Genomic DNA, 24,303 nt, shown 5'->3' with positions numbered 1-24,303 from the left:
GACTTCGTTTTTTACTATTTTATTTTATTTTGTTTTAATACTCAACGATCAACCAAGCTCTAGCCCAACGAAATATATGAAATAAAATTCACAAAATGATTTTTATACGAAAATACAAAAACTATCAGACCCGGCAGACGTTGTTCTGCTCTTACTTCGGTCTATCTGCATAGGTTTTTACCTCTTACTGCAAAACCCCCTCTCTCCGCTTCTCCGTGACTTTTTATTCACTTTCCCTTTGCGTTTTTATTTTTCTGCGTCCCTTTCTCTCTCTCCGTCTTTTTCTTCACTTATTTTCATTCCATCCATCCTTATCTCTCTATCATCTTCTTACTCTATCTCGTTCTCATTCCCTCTTCTCTCTTCTATATAGTTCTGTTTTTTCTCAATCCCTTACTCCCAGTCCCAGTTCCAGTTATAGTCCTAGTCCCAGCCGCAGTCCCAGTCGATCCCTGGTCCACTTCGCGGAAAAAAGTATCGTAAATACTAATCTAGGCAATACCGAAATTCAGGCAAATCGAACCTTAAATAGAATTTATTCGAATGTATGGGTCCCTGGTCCACTTCCCTGAAAGAAACTTCACAGAAATACTGTGTAAAGCTATCCTACAAATTAGGTTATATCGGCGAAGTGACTTCGGAGTCCAAAAGCTGTATACAAATATATAAGTTAAGGATTCTTTTATTGAGAAATCCAAAAAAATATATTTTTAGGGTCTTTACGACCTTTATTGAGTCACATCAAAAGTATAACTAACTTTACAAAAATCATTAACTTATAACTACGCTTAATTAATTGGCCGACTCCGCTGGCGTTGCTGCTGCGTTTTGCTATTCCGCGAATTAGCCAACTTTAGTTGCGCATGTTGGGCTTCCTGTTTAAATGAATTGGAGCTTTAATTTGCTGACTTAGCGTCTGGCAATTTTGTGGGAAAGTATTGAACTTCCGCTCTAAATAAATTCAAGCTAATTTTGCTGACATTGCTTCTTGAGCTTTTATGTGAAATATTGTGCAACGAGAGTTGCATATCCGCTTTACCTGTATTTATTATTGCTTATTAATCATTTATTGTTGTAGCAATTGTTAACATATGCCATGTTAACACTTCCCCTCTTAAAAACGTTCGTCCCGAGCGTTGTCAAAAATAAGGTAAGTTATTAAAATTTATGTATGTGGGCTGCTCGTTTGAAAAATCTTTGATCTCACCTAGAGTGATGCTTGGTGCAGGTATCTGGTTAGTGTCAAGATTTGATGAAGTTACTATCTTGTTTTTGGACTTCTTCCAGAATTTGCAAAAAATTATTATGATGATTAAAGTAGTCACAACTGCTCCAAGTGAAAGTGAGCTGTTGGATATAGTTGCTACTTTAAGAAGATTTATTCTGTGTATATTCTCTATGTGTAACTCTTTTAGAGCCTTGAGGGAGAGTAACTCAATTCGATTCTTTTCGATTGGTGCAGGTTGCAAGACTGCTGGGATAGCGGGAAATGGTACTATGTCATAGTTAATGTACGTTTGACTATTAATTTTCAGCGTTGAATTATGAAAGTTGATAAGTTGTGTTCCTGATATATTCTTAAGCTCGCCATCTGTGAATATCTGTCCTTTAAAGCCATTAAGGAGTAATATACCGGATTTTATTTCTTCGATTTGGGGAATGTGGTGGCCGTTGCTTTTAGTGCAAGTTGAATTAAGACTACTTATTATCCTAGGCATACAAGTTTTATTACTTATGTCAACTAAATTATTCTGTCTACAAATTTCTATTTTCTTATAGCTATCGCAAAGTTTTTTTGTTCCGTAAATTTCTTTTTTTCCTCTTAATATTTTTTCGAATTCTATATCAATTATAGTGTTGTCTGCTTTTACAACAGGTCTTAAAATAATTTTTTGAAAATTTTCTTTAATAACTAGTGGTATTTTTACCAAGTAAAAAATTGTCATATTTTGACTAATAACATTTATATTGGCAGTCTCTAGTGCCTCTTCCGCATTTTTAAACGGTATTTTCTCATCTTCGAGTTTTTCCATAGCAATTTCAATTTCAATTTTATTTAACAATAGTGTATTCAATATGTCTTTTTTCGCCCACTGTATGGCGTATTTAATATTCGTCAATTCTTCCTTAATTAATCTTATTCTATTTTGCAAGTTGGTTATTGTTTCGTTTTCTACATAAATATCTTTCCTTATGTTATTAAAGAGATTATTTACTATATTTGTAATATTATTAATTTTTTCATTGAAAAGTTCATTTATAATTACTTGTTTATTATTATTATTGTTAATTTCGTTAAGATTATTTGTTATTACTTCAAGATCTTCATGATCTGGGCTTCCGGCGATGCATTTCCATGCCGTCCCTAAAATGTTTATAGATCTCTTTTGTTTCTTTTCAATTGGTTTGATCGTGTCTAATATCTGGAGGGATTGGGTTAGCTCGTGTATTAAGGTGGGATACAGGATGTTATCCTTAGGTATGTCCGATGAAATAAATTTGTACATGTCTGTCAAAAATTGTTCGTACTTGTTGAGGTCAATTATATGTATAAGCCTAAAGGCACCGTTCTGTATTTTTACTAGTCCGTCGTTAATCGTCACTAGTTGCGAGTTCGTATAGTCGTAAATGTCTACTGTCGCAGTGGCACAGTAAATTAACAGGAGTCTGAAAATGAAAGGGTAAATTTTTAATTTCTAATGTTGCTTTTATGGACTACTTTTCCTGTTTCTGTTAAAATGGTTGAGTTTCTGTCTTCCTTTACTACTTCTTTTCTAAACTTGGGGGAAATTTTCGTACCTAACCGTTTATTGATTTTCACATATACGGTTTCTCCTGGGTGAAAAATCTTTATGGGATGCCGGGTTTTATTATGATAAGAAAGATCTTTAAGCTGTTTATTTCTTAACTCGGAGATGTTTTCTTCCCTCGCCCTTTCGAATTGGCTTGGGTCAGTAGAGACTGTTCTCCCGAAAAACACCTCTATTGGTTTCTTTTTTGTTGTTGAGTGAATTGTATAATTATATTCGTAGACAGAGTTGTCGAGAAGTTCGGCGAATGAAGAGAAGGTGCGTTCTGCTTTTAAGCAACGCATTATTTCTGTGAGGGTCGAGTGGAATCGTTCCACTTGACCGTTAACGGAACTGGTATAAGGCGGTGTTTTGAAAACTTGTATGTTTAAAGTGTCCTCCATTAAAAATCTTATGGAAGCTGAGTTCAGGGATGTTTCGTTATCTATTATGACATATTCGGGTACGCCAAATTGAAAAAGTATTTCACGGAGAGGTTCTTTAACGTGCTCTATTGCTCTGGATTTAAGTATTTTGGTTTGAGCGTATTTTGAAAATTTGTCTATTGCTGTCAGGACTATGTTTCGGTCGGTCATGTAAATGTCGATGTGCAAAATTTGTCCTGGGAATTGAGGTATGGGAGTTTCTCCTAATTTTGGTTTACTGGGGTGTCTATCATATTTATTTTCTTTACAGGTTGAACATTGTTGAATTATTCTTTTAATTTTTGTAGTCATAGATGGGAAGTAGAAATTTTCGAGAATTTGAATTTTATTTTCTCGACAATTTCTGTGAGCTCTTTTGTGGGTTTTGATTATGATTTCTTCCTGTTCTTGTTCGTCTGTCACGTCCTGGACTTGCAGTTGTGTAAACCTGATCTTATAGTTGCTAAAGTGGACTGGGTATATTTCCTGAATTTTTCCAATAATTCGTTCTTCTGTTTTAATACAGTTAACTACGGAGGGGTTGAGGTATCTTTTAAGGCGGTCTATCAAAATTTCTGGGCTATAGTCGGGTTCCTCTAAAATGTGCCTGTGGTAAGTGGGAAATATTATTTTAAATTGGTACGTTGAAGTTTCAGCTACTTTCAGAAATAGCTGATTTTTGAAAACATTTATTGGGATTTCGACGTGAGGAATTAAATTATCCGATGAACTCTCGTCACTATGTTGAGTTGAGGATAAGGAATTAATTGGTTCAGGTGGCATTCTTGAAAGGGCGTCAGCTACGACGTTAGTTGTGCCAGGTTTGAAGTGGAGTTCGTGATTATATTCCTCTAAAATGGATTTCCAGCGTTTCATTTTAGAGTTGTTGTTTTTATTGCTAAGAGCCTGGGTAAGGGGTTGATGATCTGTAAATATTTTTACTTTTGCTGAGCCGTAAAGATAGTTCCTGAAATTGTTTAGGGCCCATATTATAGCTAAAAACTCTTTCTCGTTTGTAGCATAGGCTTCTTCTGTTTTGTTGAGTGTTCTTGAAATGAATGCGATAGGTTTTTTATCCTGAGAAAGGACTGCACCAATTGCATAATTAGAGGCATCGGTTGTTAAATGGAAATCTTTGCTGAAGTCAGGGTATGCAAGTATGACATCGTCAGACATAAGAGATTTTTTTATTTTATTGAAAGCATCTTTTCCTTCTTCATTTAGTTCGATATTTATTTTAGCTGATTTGTTTTTGGATATACGCCCTTCTTCCCCTCTTAAGAGTATCGTTAGGGGTTTAGCCAACATGGCGTAATCTTTAATGAAGCGGCGGTAGTAGCCGGAAAGGCCTAAGAATGAGCGAAGTTGCTTAATGGTTTTTGGGTAAGGTATTTTTGATATTGCTTCAACCTTTGCGGGGTTCTTTGTAATTCCTCTTGAGGAAATAATGAATCCTAGGAACTCTACAGAGTCCTTGAAAAAATGGCATTTATCGAGTTGGATCTTCATGTTAGAGTCTTCTAGAGTTTTAAAAATTTGCTGTAAGTGGAGAGCGTGCTCTTCTTCAGAGTTGCTGAAGACGACTATGTCATCGATATAGACGTAGCATAGTTTGCCGATGTGATGACGAAGAATGTCATCTAGGGTTCGCTGGAATATTGACGGGGCATTTTTGAGTCCGAATGGCAATCTCGTGAACTCGTACTTGCCGTTATTGATTGAGAAAGCCGTTTTCTCAATATCGGATTCCTTGAGCGGGATTTGATGAAATCCGCTTTTTAGGTCTAACACGGAAAAAAATTTATTTTTCCCGAGCTGAGACAATACTTCATTTATCTGAGGTATTGGGTAGCGGTCTGCTACAGTAATCGCGTTAAGCTTGCGATAGTCGATAACGACTCGATACTGCTTGTTGCCTTGGGAGTCAGGCTTTTTCGCTACCACCCAAACGGGTGAGTTGTAAGGTGACCTTGATGGTCGAATAATGCCGTCGTCTAGCATTTTGTTTATTTGGGATTCAACTTCGCTTTTAAGCGACATGGGGTAGGGATAGTATCGTGTATAAACAGGAGTATCTTTATTGGTTCTGATTTCGCCTACGACTTTAGTGGTGTATGTAAGTTTATCGTTGGGTTCCGCGAAGAGACTAGAAAATTTTTCTACTAGATTATTGATTTTACTTTTCTGACTTGGTGACATGTTGTCCTCCTTAAGGTCAATTTTGTTAATTGATCCCGAAACTAACTGTTTTATCCTAATTCTTGTGTTTCCTTTTATTTCCATAAAGTCATCCTTGACGTGGATCACAGCTTCGAGTTCCTTGAGGCTGTCGTTTCCGAGGATACCATGGAAGGATTTTAATGTGGGGAGGAGGTAAAATTTCAATTTGTTATCGGCGTTAAAAAGATTGAGATAGGTGTGTTCTTTGATTTCGATGTCTCCCGCTATTGATTTTGCAAAAAAAATTTTGTCGTTTCTGATTGGATTGGGAACAATGGAGGGCTGTATATAGTTTTTTGTAGATCCTGTATCTATTAAAAATTTTACAGTTTCTCCACTCTTCAGTTTGCACTGGAAGTAAGGCAGCGAAGAGTGGTTCATCCTAAAAAATGTAGGTCTGTTGTGTCTAGGTAATTGTCCTTGTGTTGTTCGTCGCAGTTGTCAGGAGTGGTATCAGATTCGTTGTTGTAATAATCTGCATTTGTCTGGTCGTCGTTAGTCATGGTAGGGGAATATTCCTCAGGTTGGTCGGCATCTATATGGAAGTTCCTTTGGATTTTGTTTGGGGGAACTGGTGCTGGAGGGTTTCCGATAGGGGGTCTTTTGTTAGTTGGGTCATTAGGACGCGGCCTATTCATATAATTTATGTTGCGCGTTCTTAGTGACTGGTCTATGTCCATGGGTTCTGGACGGGGCTGAGGCTTCTGAAAGGGCCTCGGTGGTGGATAGTTTGGTTGCTGACCATAATGATTAGCTGGTTGTGGACGTTGGCCTTGATCACTTACCTGTGGTGGCTGGTATGGGTTGGTTGCGTACAACCTGGGTTGGGGCATGTATGCCAATTCTGGGTAGAATTCATTATTTAGCCTTCTAGGAGGCAAAGGTGGTCGAAATTCCTGCGGCTTTCTACCTTGGCCATTATTGCTTAGAGCATAATGTGACCTGAAATTCTGATTTTCTAGTTTAAGGCACAGGTGGAGTGCCTGAGGGAGGTCCGCCGGTTCTCTCATTCCTAGGAGTCTGGGGAGATCTCCTTTGAGGCCACGGACAAAAGTGTCTAGGGCTTTATCCCTATAAGTGCGGGTTAGTAGGTGCATAGCTTCTGTGCCGACTTCCATGCAGCCTAGTTTATTTAATATTAAGGACAAATGAGAGTATACCCGTTGGTAAAACTCTTGGATCGTAAGGTTACCCTGTACGAGTGAAGTCATTTGGTACTCGAGGGTACCAAGGTCGCGCTTGTCCGCGTAATGGAGTGTCAGGCATTTTGATATGGCCTGCCAGTCTAATGGAGTGTTGTACGACTCCAGGGCGACATCGGCGTTGCCCACAATTTTATTTCGTATGACATTAAGTATGCCATAGTATTTGGGAGTTCCTCTTTGAGGCTCGTATATTTGGAGGATTCTGTCCACACTTTTCCTCCAAGATGTGAATTCTCCTGGGTTTCCAGAGAATTCCCGAAGACATCTTACGACATCCGGAATTTTGTCAAGTTCGGAAACATTACCGGTTAAATTTGTATCGATTGTAATGTCCGTAAAGTTCGAAAAATTCGCGTTAGGATTTAGGGCGGCTTGAACTAGGTTACGCCCTTCGGTTTTCAGGATGTTGGTGACAAGTCCTGAGACAATATTTGTAAGTTCTTCCATTGAAAACGCATTGGGGTTACGAGGAGCTTGCTGACCAGAAGGTGCAGCTGGAGCTTGGGGTGCGTTCAAGATTGGTGGACGAACGAGGTTGTTTGGATTCATTTCAACTGTTAAATTTATTTGATATAATTAATTTCTTTTATTAATAGTGAAATTCAATGAACCGAACCAATTGAAAATCTAAAATATAAAACCTTTCTTTAAGTTTTTCACAAGAATAAATTTATCACTTCTTTCTTCTTCTTATTTAAATTTTGGTAATTGATTTACTTTTATCATAAAATTTTCTCGGTGTTGTCACTAATTATTCACAAAGGGTTAATTCTACACTCTTTTTATTTTACTTTTTATCAATCTAGCTCTCAATAGAGGCTTGTTACTATTCCTAAAATTTTAATTCTAAGGCGAATACTTTTTTCGCAGATTTTGCTTTGCAATTTTTCGTTTATCCAATAAAATTTCTCTAATTAATTTTTCATTTTACTTTTAACTTCAAAATAAGATTTTTGTTTTCAACTTCACTTTTCAAACGATTTCCTTAGTAATCTACTATTCATTTACTTAAAAATTTTTATTTCACAAATTTTTTCACTTACTTATTTCTAAACTTAACTTACATTGCTAGCTTCTCCATTTTTTTGGGGAAGGTCCTTCGCGTACCGGCTGACGACTGGGCGTCTCCTTTTTGTCCTTGGTCGGTCTACTGGGGGGCCGATATACGCTGCTTCTATCCTCTGGCCTCGGTTGCTGCTTTCGTTGCTTCTTTCGTGTTTCCTTTTCTTAACGTATTCCACTCGAATATTGCACGCTTTATTATTCGCGCGATTTTACACGGTTTTTTGTTTAGTGTTTTTTTGAACGGAATCTAAAGGATTTAATCACTACTTTTACAACCCGCGAACAACCGTAGGCCCCACGTTGGGCGCCAGTTAAGGATTCTTTTATTGAGAAATCCAAAAAAATATATTTTTAGGGTCTTTACGACCTTTATTGAGTCACATCAAAAGTATAACTAACTTTACAAAAATCATTAACTTATAACTACGCTTAATTAATTGGCCGACTCCGCTGGCGTTGCTGCTGCGTTTTGCTATTCCGCGAATTAGCCAACTTTAGTTGCGCATGTTGGGCTTCCTGTTTAAATGAATTGGAGCTTTAATTTGCTGACTTAGCGTCTGGCAATTTTGTGGGAAAGTATTGAACTTCCGCTCTAAATAAATTCAAGCTAATTTTGCTGACATTGCTTCTTGAGCTTTTATGTGAAATATTGTGCAACGAGAGTTGCATATCCGCTTTACCTGTATTTATTATTGCTTATTAATCATTTATTGTTGTAGCAATTGTTAACATATGCCATGTTAACATATATCCTTCTTTATATACACACATACATATGAATATGTACATAGGTAGATTAAGTCTCCTTAGTGCATAAACATTAGTATTTACATACAAACATACCAAAAAATAGAACTTTTGTTTAAGAATTTTAACGAAATGTTTAAAACGAAAGAGTTTTTTCAAGAGATGTATGCATTCGTAACCATTTATGTTGCATTAATTAACATGGTAACACGCATAAATATTGTGTCGAATATTAAAGCCCCGACACATAAGCAGTTTTTCATATAGATGAGTTTAACACAAACAAAGTAGATTGCACGTATTTTTATAGAGAACGGTAGAATGAGCGACACTGGCGCCATCTGATATTGAAAAGTAGCCAACTCCCATTTGCAAGCAAATCATAAGAAGAAGAATTTGACATTTGCTTTGACAAGTGGAATTATTTTCTTATATTTTTCGCAATTAAAAACTGAAATATAACAATCGAATACGACACAAAATATTTTAGCAAGTATTTTTGTTTTATAGGGAGAATATTTATAACAGTGCTTCGCGAAATTTTGTATGTGAATGTGCAAGGCGTAATAAACTTCAATTGCCAAGTCTGAAGTTCCTTCATATTTACAAACGCAACATCTTGGTTGATTGTGGCGATGTTATTGGAAAGTAACCCTTACCTATACAAACACAACCTCATTTTTAGAAATTGCATTTTTGAAAAATTGTGGGCGTGACAAGGTGTAAAAATTGTGAAAAATCACGATAATAGGTACTTTGAGCGGTAATAAATACGGAATGGCTCAACCGATTTCAAAGATATTGGTACCATTGGAAAGGTATTCAGGTCGGCTTTCGAAAACATATACTGTAAAAAAATTTAATACACTGAAAAACAATTTTTTTTAAATAAAATTTGAAACTTGAAAAAACTTCAAAGGCCAAGCGCTTTAAAATAAAATATATATTTTTTAGAAAGGTCTATTTAATATATATAACATATCCAAAAACTAAAATGGCGTATTCTTTCTACTTTTTTAAACGGTTTATTTAAGTTGACTTGACAGGCTGCACGGCCGGCCGTTCTGAACGAATTTTGTAATTAAAATTTAAGTAACTTCCCGATAAGCTACAAGGTTGAAACTTGGAATATAGTTCAGAACCCAATGACAATGTAATAATACAAAAAAATTGCCGCTAGGTGGCGCAACGATCGAGATATTCACAAAAATCGTATTTGTGGTCCGATTTGGCTCATATTTGGAACACATAATACATACAAGAATAGAAAGCGACCTATGAAAAAAAAATATTTGTGGTCCGATTTGGTCCATATTTGGAACAAATATTACATACAGTCCGGTAGAAGTGACCTCAAAATATTTTGGAGTTGGAGGAGGGACAAGCGTACGTGGCGCAGAGTCGAGTAAAGTCTTTGGAAGGATTATGTATTGAGGACTTAGATTGTAACAAATTGTCAGGAAAGAGTCCTTGTAATAATGAGTCACTAAATGAACTAAATAGAATGAGAAATAATAGGCAATTAAAGACTTGAAAATAAAATAATTAAAACAATTTTTTTAAGTTAAACGGTTTTATTGAAAACAATACTTACATGAAATAATAATAATACTAAAAGCTAGAAAATAATTAGGTAGGTCCTAGATACTAGTCATCACACCCCTCATAAATCTAGGGCGTTGATCAGACAATTAAATAAAAGCCTTGAGCGCGTAAAAGTTCTATTGATAGTCATATATAAGACCAACTGAACCTTAATCAGGTTATGCTACGCCTCACATTTTTAGAAATTTCACGCGCCCGACGCTTTTATTTAATTGTCTATCAACGCCCTAGATTGATAAGGAGTGTGATTACTAGTACCCAGGACCTACCTAATTATTTTCTAGCTTTCAGTATTATTATTATTTCATTTAAGTATTGCTTTCAATAAAACCGTTTAACCTAAAATCATTTTTTAATTATTTTATTTAATTGTAAGTAAATGTAACTCTTTATTTTTGATATTATGGTATATTTGAGCTGTGATAACTACGGAACGGCTCAACCGATTTTAAAGATCTTGGTACTGTTGGAAAGGTATTAGAATCGGCTTTCAAAAATATACACTGTAAAAAAAATTCATTGCACTGAACAATTTTTTGTTTCAAAAATATAATTTTAAACTTGGAAAAAAATTCAAAGGCCAAGTGTTTTAAAATAAAATATATTTTTATTAGAAAGATCTATTTAATATATATAACATATCCAAAAACTAAAATTGCATTTTTTTTTCTTTTTTTTTATAATTTTTAAGTAAATTCATCTCTCTATATTTTGATATCATAATACATTTGAGCTGTGATAACTACAGAGTGGCTGAACCGATTTTCAGGAACTTGGTACCATTGGAAACGTATACCTTGAGAATTTTTATTTCGCTGGAAAACCATCTTTTTTTAGTTTCTTAAAAACTAAACTTGGAAAAAATTACAAAGATCAAGCATTTAAAAACAAAAAAAAACTGATTTTCAGTGTAATAAAAATTTTCTCGGTGTACGATTTCGATAGCCGATTAGAGTACCTTTCCAGTGGTACCAAGATCTTGGAAATCGGTTGAGACGTTCCGTAGTTATCACAGCTCAAAATTACCATGATATCAAAATATAAACAGATGCATTTACTTAAAATTTAAACAAAAGGAAAGAAAACGCCATTTTAGTTTTTGGATATGTTATACACTCAGAAAAAACGCCGTTTTAAAATCCAGCACCACCGGACTCAATTCAAGCTTTTCATGTTCTTACTGTTTTGTTCTTGAAAAACTAACGACCTGTTCTTTAAACAACAACCTTGTTCTTGACCTGACACCATTTTCTTGAAAAGAGAACGGCTGGTCTTAAATTATGAACAAATGTTCTATTAATGAGAATGAATGTTCTTAAATTAAGAACAATGTTCTTAAATTAAGTTCAAGAAAAAAGAAACGGTATAATTCGTGTACACTACAATGTTAAATACAACATTTGGCACGAACTGTTAAGCAGTTGTAGTTGCCCAGCGGCTATGTTGTTGCGGTTGCGATCGTGTGGCGTGAGTTCGATCGCCGTCAAACTCTGAAGCTTTTTAAAACAATTTTTTTATATTATAAAATTATATTTTCGTTGTATTGAGTTTTATTATAATAAATTATTCCAACGAATTCAATGTACAATATATATTTTTCTAATCAATTTTTCAAACCTCAAAATTGATAAAAGGAAAACAAAATGATATACGATATCCTGGAAATTACAAAGTTTTTCTTGTACAAGTATATAATGCTGTTTACAACTCGGCCAACCTGATTAAGACCGACCTCGGTCATATAACTTAAAGCTAGTTTTCAAACAATTAATATTTTTTTATTTTCTAACATGTATGTAAAATAAGTTTTTTTTTATAAATCTAAGGTATTATGTAACAGCATATTTCCTTTACTCATTTAAGTCTTCAGCAAAAACGGCCTCACTAAAATCATTGACAAGCCATTTCCTCATTTTTTTAGCTTCAATAACTCCATCATATGGTAATTGAGTTTGTTGGCAGTTTTCTATATCACGCACTATATATCTATCATTTCCCAATACCTTATATACTATATAGGGTCCTTTAAATCTTGGTAACAATTTTTTATTTGTTCCCACACCCGTATCTACGTTTCTTATAACTACAAAATCTCCAACTTTGTATTCTTTTGCCCTCATAATATTTTTATAGAAGGAATTAAAATTATAGTCTTGTTTTTTTCTTGATTGCCTCGGAAGCATTGGCTCTAATCTGCTCAAGGTTGCACGGTATATTTACATTTATTTTATCATCAAAGTATTCTGTGAATTTGTCAACTATCTCCCCTCTCTGTTCAACGCCGAATAAAATTTTACTGGGACAGTTTCCCGTATTGCAATGAACTGAATTATTAATAGCATATTCCACTTGAAGAAGTTTGCTTGTCCAATCTGCATGATTAAGAGGATCACTGAGTTTACCCAGCATCGTTTTCAAAGCTCTGTTCACACGTTCTACCTGCCCATTCGCCTGTGGAGAGGCTGTTGCTACTTTTATATGCAATATGTTTCTTCTTAATAAATAATTTTCAAATTCCAATGATGTAAAACATGATCCTCTATCGCTTACTAAACGTCTCGGCCTACTATAGTAACTGAAATATTTATCCAATGCTGCATTAACTTCTCGAGTACTTGTTGAATTAGTCGGATAAAGTTTAACAAATTTTGTGAAGGCGTCAATCACAACTAACAGATGTTTCCGCTTGGATTGTATTGAAGGCAGAGGACCAAAGTGGTCAACATGAATTGTATCCAATGGCACAGGACTTTTAGATATGTTATATAAATTTCGTTCATTTACTCGTACTGGCTCTGCATACATAATACATTTAAGACAGTTTCATACAAAGTTTTCAACTTTTTGCTTCATTTTTGGAAACCAATAATATAAACATATCTTCGTCAAGGTTTTTTCTACGGATTGGTGGCCAATTTTTCATGTATTAACCTTATTATATTATCTTCCATTTCCCGAGGTACATACAGCGTATCTTTACCATCCCCTTTAACTTTATAAATCAAGCCATCTGATAATTTATAGTCTGTTATTTCCTCTTTTTCCAAACGTTCTTTCAAATCTTTTATTAAACCGTCACGCTCCTGGGCTAATTGTATTTGAAACTCGGCTTGACTAATGTATACGCTAGCAACTTGACATCTACTTAACGCATCAACATGCCCCATGGATGCACCTTTCCTATGTTGAATGGTATAGTTAAAGTTTTTAAGTTCCAATGCCCATCTTGCTATATGTGCGTTTATTTGCTTTTTCCCTAAGGTCATTGCTAAAGAATTGCAATCAGTTGCAATTTTAAATGTAATACCTTCAAGGTATACTCTAAATCTTCTTAAAGCATAAATTATGGCTAGCGTTTCCAACTCAAAACTATGGTATCGATTTTCAGCATTGGAAGCAGTTTTTGAAAAGTAGGACACTGGATGAAATTTACTATCTTCTTGACGTTGTAGTAGAACTGCTCCAAACCCCAGAGAACTGGCGCCACAATGTAATTCTGTTTCTTTTAAAGGATTATAAATAGCGAGCACAGGACTTTCAGTCAATTTAGTTTTCAACTCCTCAAATGCATTAATGCACTGGTCGTCAAAGTTAAAGTTTGCATTTTTTTAATAGCTGTTGTAATGGTCTTACAATACGAGAAAATGATGGCACAAAACGACGAAAAAAAGAAAAAAGACCAATACAAGAATGTAACTCCTTTTGATTTTTAGGTATCGGGTAACGCTTAATTGCTTTTAAATGGGAATCACTTAGTGAGATACCTTTAAAACTAACTAGATATCCTAAATATTCAATTTCAATATAACCAAACCTACATTTGGTAGGATTTACTTTGAGTCCTTTCTGAGAAACTCGTTTAAAAACTGAATCCAATATCTCTTTGTGCTGCTCAAAAGTTTTCGAAGCTATTATTATGTCATCCATATATATAATTAATTGTTTTGAATCAATAAAATCTCTAAAAATAGTATTTATAAATCTCTGAAATACGGCTAGTGCATTCTTCAATCCAAATGGCATTTTTAAATATTCATACTGCTCATTTGGCGTTACAAAAGATGTGTATGGAATGGATTCAGGAGACATGCTAACTCGATGAAATCCACTTTTCAAATCTAGTACTGTAAATATCTTTTTCCCTTCTAAATACTCAATACAATCGTCTATTAATGGTAACGGATAATTATCCCTTACCGTTATTTTATTTAAACCTCTATAGTCTATGCACATTCGATTTTTTCCTTTCTTTTTCACTAAAACTATGGCAGAAGCATATGGCGAGTTACTAGGCCTAATGATTCCCTCTTTCATCAACTCATCAATAGTTTTTTGAACTTCAGCTTTCTCTACATAAGACAACCGCCGCGGTGTACAATAAAATGGCGTTTCAGTCGTCAAATGAATTTTCATTTCATAATCAAGTGGTTGAACTTTTATTTCTTTTGGATCAAGATAAGATTTTTTTATTATATCCTGTAGCATTAATAACTTTTTCTTTTCTAGTTTAGGATTTATATCTGGTTCAGGTAGATCAGAAAAAAACATCTATAAAAAATATGTCATTTGCTTTGTTACCTCTAAATTTTCAATGTGACATTCATTCACAAAAGGCTGATTCAAATTAAAAGTAGGCTCCCGACTATCATTTGATTTTAGAAATCCGTGTTTGCTGAAGTTATAAGTAATTTTTTCCCCGTATGATTATAAATATTTTTCCCTCTAAGATGCATTCAGTTTTCTTTTGTATACTTTAATTTTACTTTTTTCAAACAAATATTAAACTTAGAAAAAGTCTCGTCCTAAAATGACTGGCATGAGCAAACATTCATCAGATAGTACATAAAATGTAATAATTTTTATTTCATTTCTAAAATTCACAAAACAACTTAATTTATTTTTAATTAATAATTTTTTTCCTCGAACTCCAACAAACTTGGATTGTATTGGACGTATGTCTGCTCTTGTCAACTCAATCGGAACGTCAGATTCACGTAATAAATTAACCGGACTACCAGTGTCAAATAGGGAAAGATATTTTTTAAAAATTTTTGTTTTATTATTTTGAAATAAAATACCCACTTCGTTAAAGGCACCTAGGAAGTCATCATTGTTGACATCTTCAATTGCAGCTACTTGTTGTTTCTCCAACTTCTTTAAAATTTTTTTAGCATTTTGACAGGAACGATGTTCATGACCCATTTGCCAGCATCGAAAACATGACCCTTTCGGTCTAAGTGGATAAGGACAGTTCGGTTTAACATGACCCGTTTGTGAGCAATTAAAACAAATATTCGTATCCCCTTTATTTATGATTTTGGTGAAATCTTTCATTGGTAGCTTAGTGATTACTTCGTTTTCACGAATTAAGTACTTTCTTTCATATCTGGCCACCAGTATTTTCAATTCATGAATTGTCTTAGCACTCAAAAGAAGATTTATGTTGGATATATTGTTCCCCAAACCATTATAAACTCGATGATTTCTGATTCAGTAATATCAGAACGCTTGACAATCGCTTGCATACTAAGAATATAGCAATGAAGAGATTCATCTTTCTTCTTCCAACACCTTTTATGCAACATCTTGTACACATCTTGACGACTAATAGGTTTATCGAATTCTTCAAGAAGTTGCTTACGTAACTGATCATACGTCATAGCGGGTGTTGTATCAAGAAATACTCTTGCTGTACCAGTAAGGGAAAGACGTAAACTTAAAAACCGGAAACGGTCATCAGCGTTTATTGTATTCATAACTTCTTCGAAGTCTTTCAAAAAAAATCTAACGGAATATGCAATGTCCTCACCACTAAACCTTGTCAATGCATGTTCAATGTCACAAACATTTTTTTTATAACTAGCATATGCCATGGGCGTTGTTGCATTTTGTTGCATTTCATATAAACGGGTTTTTTGCCAGTATTTCAATTTTTTTTTTTTAATAAATTAACTCTTCATCCACACGATCACGGGCAATATTGGAATCTCCAAATGCCTTCGTGTTCATGCCGGCAGCTACAGTAAAATTTGACCTTGAATTACCACCAGCTATAGGTAAGGAACTGGACTTTGGTACAAAAACAGAAGCATCAGGAAAAGGGACCCCAACGGCAGAAACATCGGTTGCAAAATTATCAAAGGCAGATGCACCAACTGTAGAAGCATCAATTGTAAAATCACCAACGGCAGAGGCACCAACGGCAGAAGAATAAACAGCAGAGGCACCAATGACAGAAGAGCCAACGGCAGAGACGCCAACGACAGTAGTACCATCAGCAGAGGTACCAGCGGTAGATACACCAACAGGAGAGACATCAATAATAGATACACCATCATAATTACCATAAGATACATCTTCGGAAACGTTCTCAACAAGCACGGTACCCTATCGGTATGTTTTGATATTGGCTCACCTGTAGCACCAAATATATCCGCTGTCATTCGCTTGAGTTGCGAAAGCGTGGCTGTCGGCGGGAATTCAATGCCTGCATCACTTAAAATTTGCGCAAAATTTTCTTTTCTAGACGACATTGGAGACGAGCTTGGATTCCTCAGACACCTGATGTTATAAAATTATATTTTCGTTGTATTAAGTTTTATTATAATAAATTATTCTAACGACTTCAATGTACAATATATATTTTTCTAATCAATTTTTCAAACCTCAAAATTGATAAAAGAAAAACAAAATTATATACGATATCCTGAAAATTACAAAGTTTTTCTTGTACAAGTATATAATTCTGTTTACAATATTCTATTCTTTAACTCTTATTTTTCGTTCAATTCCATTCGGGTAATTCTGAAACTTGTTATGAAATGTTTTAAATATATATTCATATTGCATCATCAAATAAGAAAGATTTCTCTTATCGAGAAATCTATTGAAAAATGCATATTATGCGTTTTTTCAAAACTTTTTGGCATTTAATAATAGTTTTTTGTTATTAATATTTCTTATTAATAACAAAAAAAATTATTTATTAATAAAAAATAAATAAATAAATGGGTAATAATTAAAAAATTATATTCCTCCCACCAATGGTCAAGCACAAACCGTTCTTAAATTGAGACCGAAAACTGTTAAATCGACCACAAATCGTTCTCGAAGCGTGATAACGAAAAATCTTAAATCAAGCCTGAGTAGTGTTTGAAATGAGCACAGAAGGTTCACAAATCAATACCAAAGTGGTGAAAAAATACGAACGGTGTGCTTGGAAAAACTGTTCTTAAAACAAGCCCATCGGTCACGAGTTAAGAAAAAGCGTACTTAACAGACTTTTGTCAACGAATATTCTTAATTTTGAACTTTTTTCGTTCGTTTTAGAACGATTTCTTCTCTGAGTGTATATGTTAAATGGACCTTTCTAATAAAAATATATGTTATTTTAAAACACTTGGCCTTTGAATTTTTTTCCAAGTTTAAACTTTTATTTTTGAAACAAAAAATGTTTCAGTGCAATAAATTGTTTTGACAGTGTATATTTTCGAAAGCCTATTCGAATAACTTTCCATTTGTATCAAGATCTTTGAAATCGGTTGAGCCGTTCCGTAGTTATTACAGCTCAAAAGTACCGTAATATCAAAAATAAAGATATGCATTTACTTAAAATTAAAAAAAAAAAAGAAAAAATACGCCATTTCAGTTTTTGGATATGTTAAATAAAATAAATAAATGTAAGGCGCGATAACCTCCAAAGATATCTAAGGCCGAGCTCCTCTTGCTTTTCTCTACAAATTGGCCGGACGGGACCTACATATTTTATGCCGACTCCGAACGGCATCTGCAAGGCAGATGAGTTTACACTGAGAGCTTTTCATGGCAGAAAAATTTTCTTCTAATTGAAAAACTTTATTTCTAAAATTTTGATGTTGCTTTGCCCGGGGTGTGAACCCAGGGCATACGGTGTGGTAGGCGGAGCACGCTACCATCGCACCACGGTGGCCGCAAAGCATTGTATATGTTATATATATTAAATAGACCTTTCTAAAAAAAATATATTTTATTTTAAAACGCTTGGCCTTTTTTTTCAAGTTTAAAAATTTATTTAAAAAAAATTTTTTTTCAGTGTATTAAAAAATTTTTACAGTATGTTTAATACCTTTCCAATGGTACCAAGATCTTTGCAATGGGTTGAGCAATTCCGTATTTATCACAGCTCAAATGTAGCTATTACCGTAATTGTTCACGCAGTTTCACAACTTTGACACCTTGCCACGCCCACAATTTTTCAAAAATGCAATTTCTAAAAATAAGGCGGTGTTTATTAAGTGTACCTCTATGCAAAATTTTATCAAAATCTGAGGGGGTCGAGTTCAAAATGTGCCTTTTTTTATAGGTTTTGATATGAAATCCATCATATGAAAAATGTCATTGTGCCGCGGCCTTTATCAGCTTCGATAAACAGCATGCTAGTAAATAAATGCACAACAAAAACGAAGTGAGTACCCACACATATGTACATGTAAAAAGCAAAGCTAAGATCGAAGAAGAAAGATAGAACAGAGAGTATAAAAGCAGGGCCCGCTGAGGAATAGTCAATCAGTTTAATTTAAACGCGCTATTAGTGAAGTAAGCGATTATTGTAATTGTGAAGTACTACTCCCAAAGTAGTCTAAATAAAGAACATTTTGTTGACTGAATATTTGAGCTACTTATTCGACAGTTCAGAGATTCGAACGTTTACAGAAGCTGCAAAGAAATGACGGATTTCCCAAAATTCGCTACAATTTATATCAGAAGAGAAACTATTTAATAAGTTCCGAAGATTTCGAATACAACATGGACATGACAAAGTGAATTAAAGATTCAGGAAATAAAAAAGGACTTGGAGGACCGTGTGTTGAATAGAACCGGCAATAAATCCGAGCTTCAAACACGACTACGAAAGCTTATGAGGTCGGAAGGAATTAATGTGGAGGTATGTGTCTTTCAACCTGATGGGGACCGGACATTAACAAAAATTGAAGAGAAGAACGGAAATCCGAACCCAGTCGCAAGTGGGGAGACTAATGCGATATTGGATTTTTTTATCACATATATCGACAAAAATGGAAAACCAAGAAACACGTATAGCAGAAATGTCATCGCAAATATCCACAATTATACAATCTCAACTGGGATCACTGGAGACACGTATAAGATTTCAACTCGGATCGCAAGAGACACGCATAACGTCCAAGATGGAAACAAAGCTTGAATCATAGAAGACACGTATCTCATAGATGTCGTCAGAAATAACATTTAAAATTGAAGCACAAGAGGCATGTAGTATAGCCGAAATGTCAGCACAAGTTTCAGCACATGTATCATCGCAGAACTCTGCATAACTGGAAGCGCGTATGGAAGACAAACTTACGTACATTCAGGAAGATTTCAGTGGTTGACAAGATAAAATGGAGGCCTATATTGATGTTTTGAAAGATCAGACACAAGAGTTACAAACGAGCCATCCAATTACTACAACACATTCTCTGAAAGTAGAATCCCAACGTTTGAAGGTTCTGCTCCTTTCCGGGTATTTAAGCTCCAATTTGAGAAGACATTAGCAGCGAACAACTGGAATGCTGAAGATAAAGTCGCTGCAATTTTCGTGGCGTTAAAAGGACCTGCTGCTGAAATCATGCAGACCATTCCAGAGAAAGAACGAAACAAATATGAAGTATTGATGCCTGCTATATGATATATCAAATAGACTTGCAAAATCGCTCCCAAAAAGCTAATGACCCTTTACAGGAGTTTGCGGCGGACGTAGGAAGGCTGGCTCATTTGGGGAATGCGGGCGCACCCGTGGAATACACCGAAAGGGTGAAAATTCATTTATTAATGGAATACGGGACGTCGAAACGAAGCGGGCGACATACGCAAACCCAAATGCTACATTCGCAGAAACGGTATTACATACATTGACTCAGGAAACTATCTCACTTTTGAGTACACCAGCATACAAAGCCCATCGTGTGGAACTAGAAAGGCCAGACTGGGTATACACAATTTTGGAAGCACTGAAGGGATCGCAACAGAAAAATTCCGGAGTTATGTTAATGTTAACTGCGGACAGGTCACATTGCACGTCGTTGCAGAACCGGCCCAAGTATCTCCAACTTGGCTGCTCGTGAACGCAAAGCTGAAGGAGATGAGAAAGTCTTCAAATCCACTCAACCGTTTAACTAAAGTGAGCCAGCATTAAGGGACCAGAGCTGGGTCCCATAATTCAGTGCCCCATAGCCTCTGTCCCACAAATCGGAAGTCAAACAATCTTACTGTAGGAGGACATATTGATGGGAAGAAAAGTTTACTGACTGTGGATACGGGGGTATCTCATTCTATCATTCGATCCGATTTAGTCAACAAGAAGATAATGCCTGAGGAGGACACCCAGGTCCTGGCAGAAGTAGCATGTGAAGTCGCAATTGCGAACGTCACGGTACTACTAATTTTATAGTGCCAGAGGTTGTTGATGAAATCATAATTGGAGAGGAGTTCTTAATATGCCAAGATACCAAGACGGACCTGCAAAGCAAGTCGATGTGATATAAAAACAGGGATGTTCCTTTTGTTTTCGGCTACGAGAAAGGCTACAGTAGTAAATGAGTGCTGGTGTTGGAGAATTAGCAAATACCACCAAAATCGAATGCAGTTATTTGTTGTTATCGTTGATGCTATGCCTGATGCTAGTCATGTTAACTACGTTCATCTTGCGCTAACTGCCTTTCAGTTCGAAAGCAACAAATTTTACAATTCAAGAACGGTTTTTGGCTTTCCTGAATTGTAACCAAAAAACTGGACAGAAAATCGCTCATCTAATTTGCCATACTTGACTGAAGATTGTCGTGCACAAGGGTACGATAACGGCACCAATATGAAAGGAGCTTACAACGGAACACAACGTCATATTCTCGACAAAAACTCGAATGCTGATTACCCGCCTTGTGCAACCCACAGTCTCAATTTATGTGGTGTTAATGCTGCTGAATTTTGTACGGCTGCAATTACTTTCTTCGGAGCTGTACAAAAATGTTTTACTATTTTCAGCAGCACTCCACAACGATGGGGCATCCTCAAAAAAATGTACCGAGCTCTCTTCATAGTCTTTCAGGCAAAAGCCAAATTTGACTGCGCAAGCATACGACGTGTTACCAGCATTCTCAAGTACATCAACAAGTTCGAATTTATCTTGCTGTCCTCAATTTGGTTCAAAATACTGACTACTATTAATGAAAGAAACGTGGTCCTCCAAGCTAGAGGCGGCACCATAAATGTTGAGGTTCGACATCTAGATGCCTTATTAGCTGATTTGAAGATGATCAGGAATCAATAGGAAACAATTTTAAACGAATGCAAAACAGTTGCTATTCAATTGGACATCTCGCCAAAGTTTCCGGATATTCGAAAGAGAAAACCAAAAAAGACGTTCTGAAGATAATTTAAATGAGATGATTACGGATGATTCAGAATCGGATTTTAAAAACAATACATTCCTGATGATCGTTGATTCGGTAATCACTGGCATTACTAAACGATTTGCAGCTATGAGAAACTTGAGCGAGACGTTTTATGGCAATTTGAAGACATAGATGAAACTACGGTTCGGGCGAGCGCAGCAAAATTTGTGGAAAAATACATCTCGGACATTTCTCAAAGCTTAGAATGCGAAATAATGCACTTGAAATACATTTACGAAGCAAATTTTGATAAAGGTCTGTCACCGTTGGAATTGCTAAATGCCATCTACATATGTTCAAAATATGTATACAATTATCCCCAACAATTGTGTTGCTTTACGTATCTTTTGCACTGTAGCTAGTGCAGAACGTTCCTTCAGCGACCTTTCAAGAATCAAAAACTTTCATAGATCGTGTTCATCTAAAGAGCGAGTTTCAGGACTTGCCACGCTTTGTGTTAAATCCGTTTTGGCAAGACAGTCAAATTTTGATATTATTATAAAAATTTTGCAGCGAAAAATGCAAGTAAAGCCACTCTTTGATATTCGAACTTTCTATATTGAATAAATAAAATTTATAATTATCATTAAATTTATCAGAAATGTATTAAAATGTTACCAAATAACTAGAAAAGATTATTTGTAACAATATGTGGCTATTAAAAGGGAATTTTATTTCTACATTACAATAGTAAATATTCTGTGTTAATTTTATTGTCAGCTCTTAGTCCCAAAATCATTTAGTTGATGTGGCAAAAATTTTTTTTGATGTAATCCATCAATAATGATTCATTAATGAGACATCATTAGTTTAAGTTAATCAAATGTATTAGTGGATTTTTTATAGGGGCCCGTAAATTGTTTAGTCTTGGGCCCAGATTTTCTCTCTACGGTCCTGGGTGAGGTTGACAATTGGGTTGGGCTATATATTGCGCTGGCAACCCCTTGAGAGGAAAAAAGTGTTCACTGTTCAAAAAGGAAGTAAGTTACTTGGGTCATAAGGTAAGGACTGAAGGCATCTGTACCGCGCTCCTGCAGTTCCGTAATCCAGAAGGTCATATTAGACAAACTTCTTCCGTAATTCGAAACAAGTCTCAAGATCTTTGGAAGTATGTACGTACGGCTCACGACCGTAACATTTGATATATTTTCCTTGTTAATTATAGCAGAATTTTTAAACCGAAATTTTTTTTTAATCAAATCTGAAACTTGGCGTTCACATCTCATCCAAGTCCGCTAAATTCAGTGGTACTAATCATTTAACGCCAATATTGATATAACGCGAAAGGAGCTGCTTAAACTATCAAGAGATATCACATTTCATTTGTACATAGCAACCGGCAGTGGAGATATCGCCCAAAAAACACTAAAAACAAATAACCATGTCGCTACCGTAACAAATGTCAAAAAGGGCTTAGAATTGTTTTCTTTGATCGCAGTATCAATAGATGCAATTTCAAATTTAAATATAGTAAGGCGGTTTTATTGAGTTTAATGGGAAAATTTTACAGTGTATGGTATGGAACTGAGTTCCCCAAAATTTAGTAATTTTATAATGTAGCGACCGTAACGCTCTTCTTTGACCTTTCCCGGAATCTGCCAATTAAGTTTTTTATTTCTAACTACCAGACCGGCAGACGTTCTGCCCTTAATTTGGTCTATCTGCATAAATTTTAAGAACCTTTTTTTACCTGGTCTTTCGCTGAATTTTTGATAACATTTTAAATTTTTCCTATACTCTATGCCGTATTTTTCGATCCTGTAACAGCCATGTATATGAAACATTTTCGAGAAACATCGAAGTCGATCGTAAGCGGTAGAGGCTAAAGATCTCAAATTTGTATGTGTGTTCGATATGTATATTTTTCATTTTTATAGAGAAAGTATGTGGGTAATTACCGATTTTGTGATTTTTGTCTCGGAAAATTCTATTTTGAACAGAAAAATTGGATATAAATAATATAACGAATTTCGGGGAATTCCGGCTATTATACACCTTCTGGTAACGTTCGAATCGCTAAACTGTTGAATAAATCACTCCAATATTCAGTATTGCAAACTGAGCTTTATTTAGATTACTTTGGGAGTAGTACTTTACAATTATACTTCACAACCAATAGCGTGCTTAAATCAAAATTGATTCTGTTTACTCGGCTTGCGCTGCTTTTATACTCTCCGTTGCTTCGTTGGCATATTTCTCCTAAGGTCTAGTCATTTCGCGAACAGTTGTAGCTCATGCGTGGTTAGTTACCAGCTATATACATGTATATCTGTAGTTTATAGCCATATGCGTGTGTATGCGTGAGTGACTACTTCGGCTGATCACTACATATGTGTGTGTGAGAGAGGTTTTTACAATATTTGTAATCACACGGTCTCCAGTTTTGTAAGAAAAATTATCTCCGCACCAAGGTTCACTTTCTCATGGAACCTCCACAAAGCAACTCATGTAAACACGTAACTTATACCATACACACATATATATTGAAGTCTCCGGCCATATACAGCATGCAAGTGCAAGAGATGTGCAAAAAGGGTTTTACAAAACCTCGTGTCTTTTTAGGATTTTGTTGGTTTGAATATATTTGTATATTATTTAAATAAATAATTTAAAAATCGAATAAAATTTAGCTAAAATAACAACGAATAAAATAAAATAAAGTAAAATAAAATAAAATAAAATGAAATAAAATAAAATAAGTAAAATTAAAATAAAATGAAATCAAATTAAATTAAATTAAAAAACAAATTAATAAAATAAAATAAAAAGAAATAAAGTATAATAAGATAAAATGAAAATT

The sequence above is a fragment of the Eurosta solidaginis genome, chromosome 3 (genome assembly GCF_040869045.1).
Source record: "Eurosta solidaginis isolate ZX-2024a chromosome 3, ASM4086904v1, whole genome shotgun sequence".
NCBI classification, from domain to species: domain Eukaryota; kingdom Metazoa; phylum Arthropoda; class Insecta; order Diptera; family Tephritidae; genus Eurosta; species Eurosta solidaginis.
The sequence above is the reverse complement of the archived record's forward strand: the minus strand, read 5'-3'. Positions refer to the sequence as shown.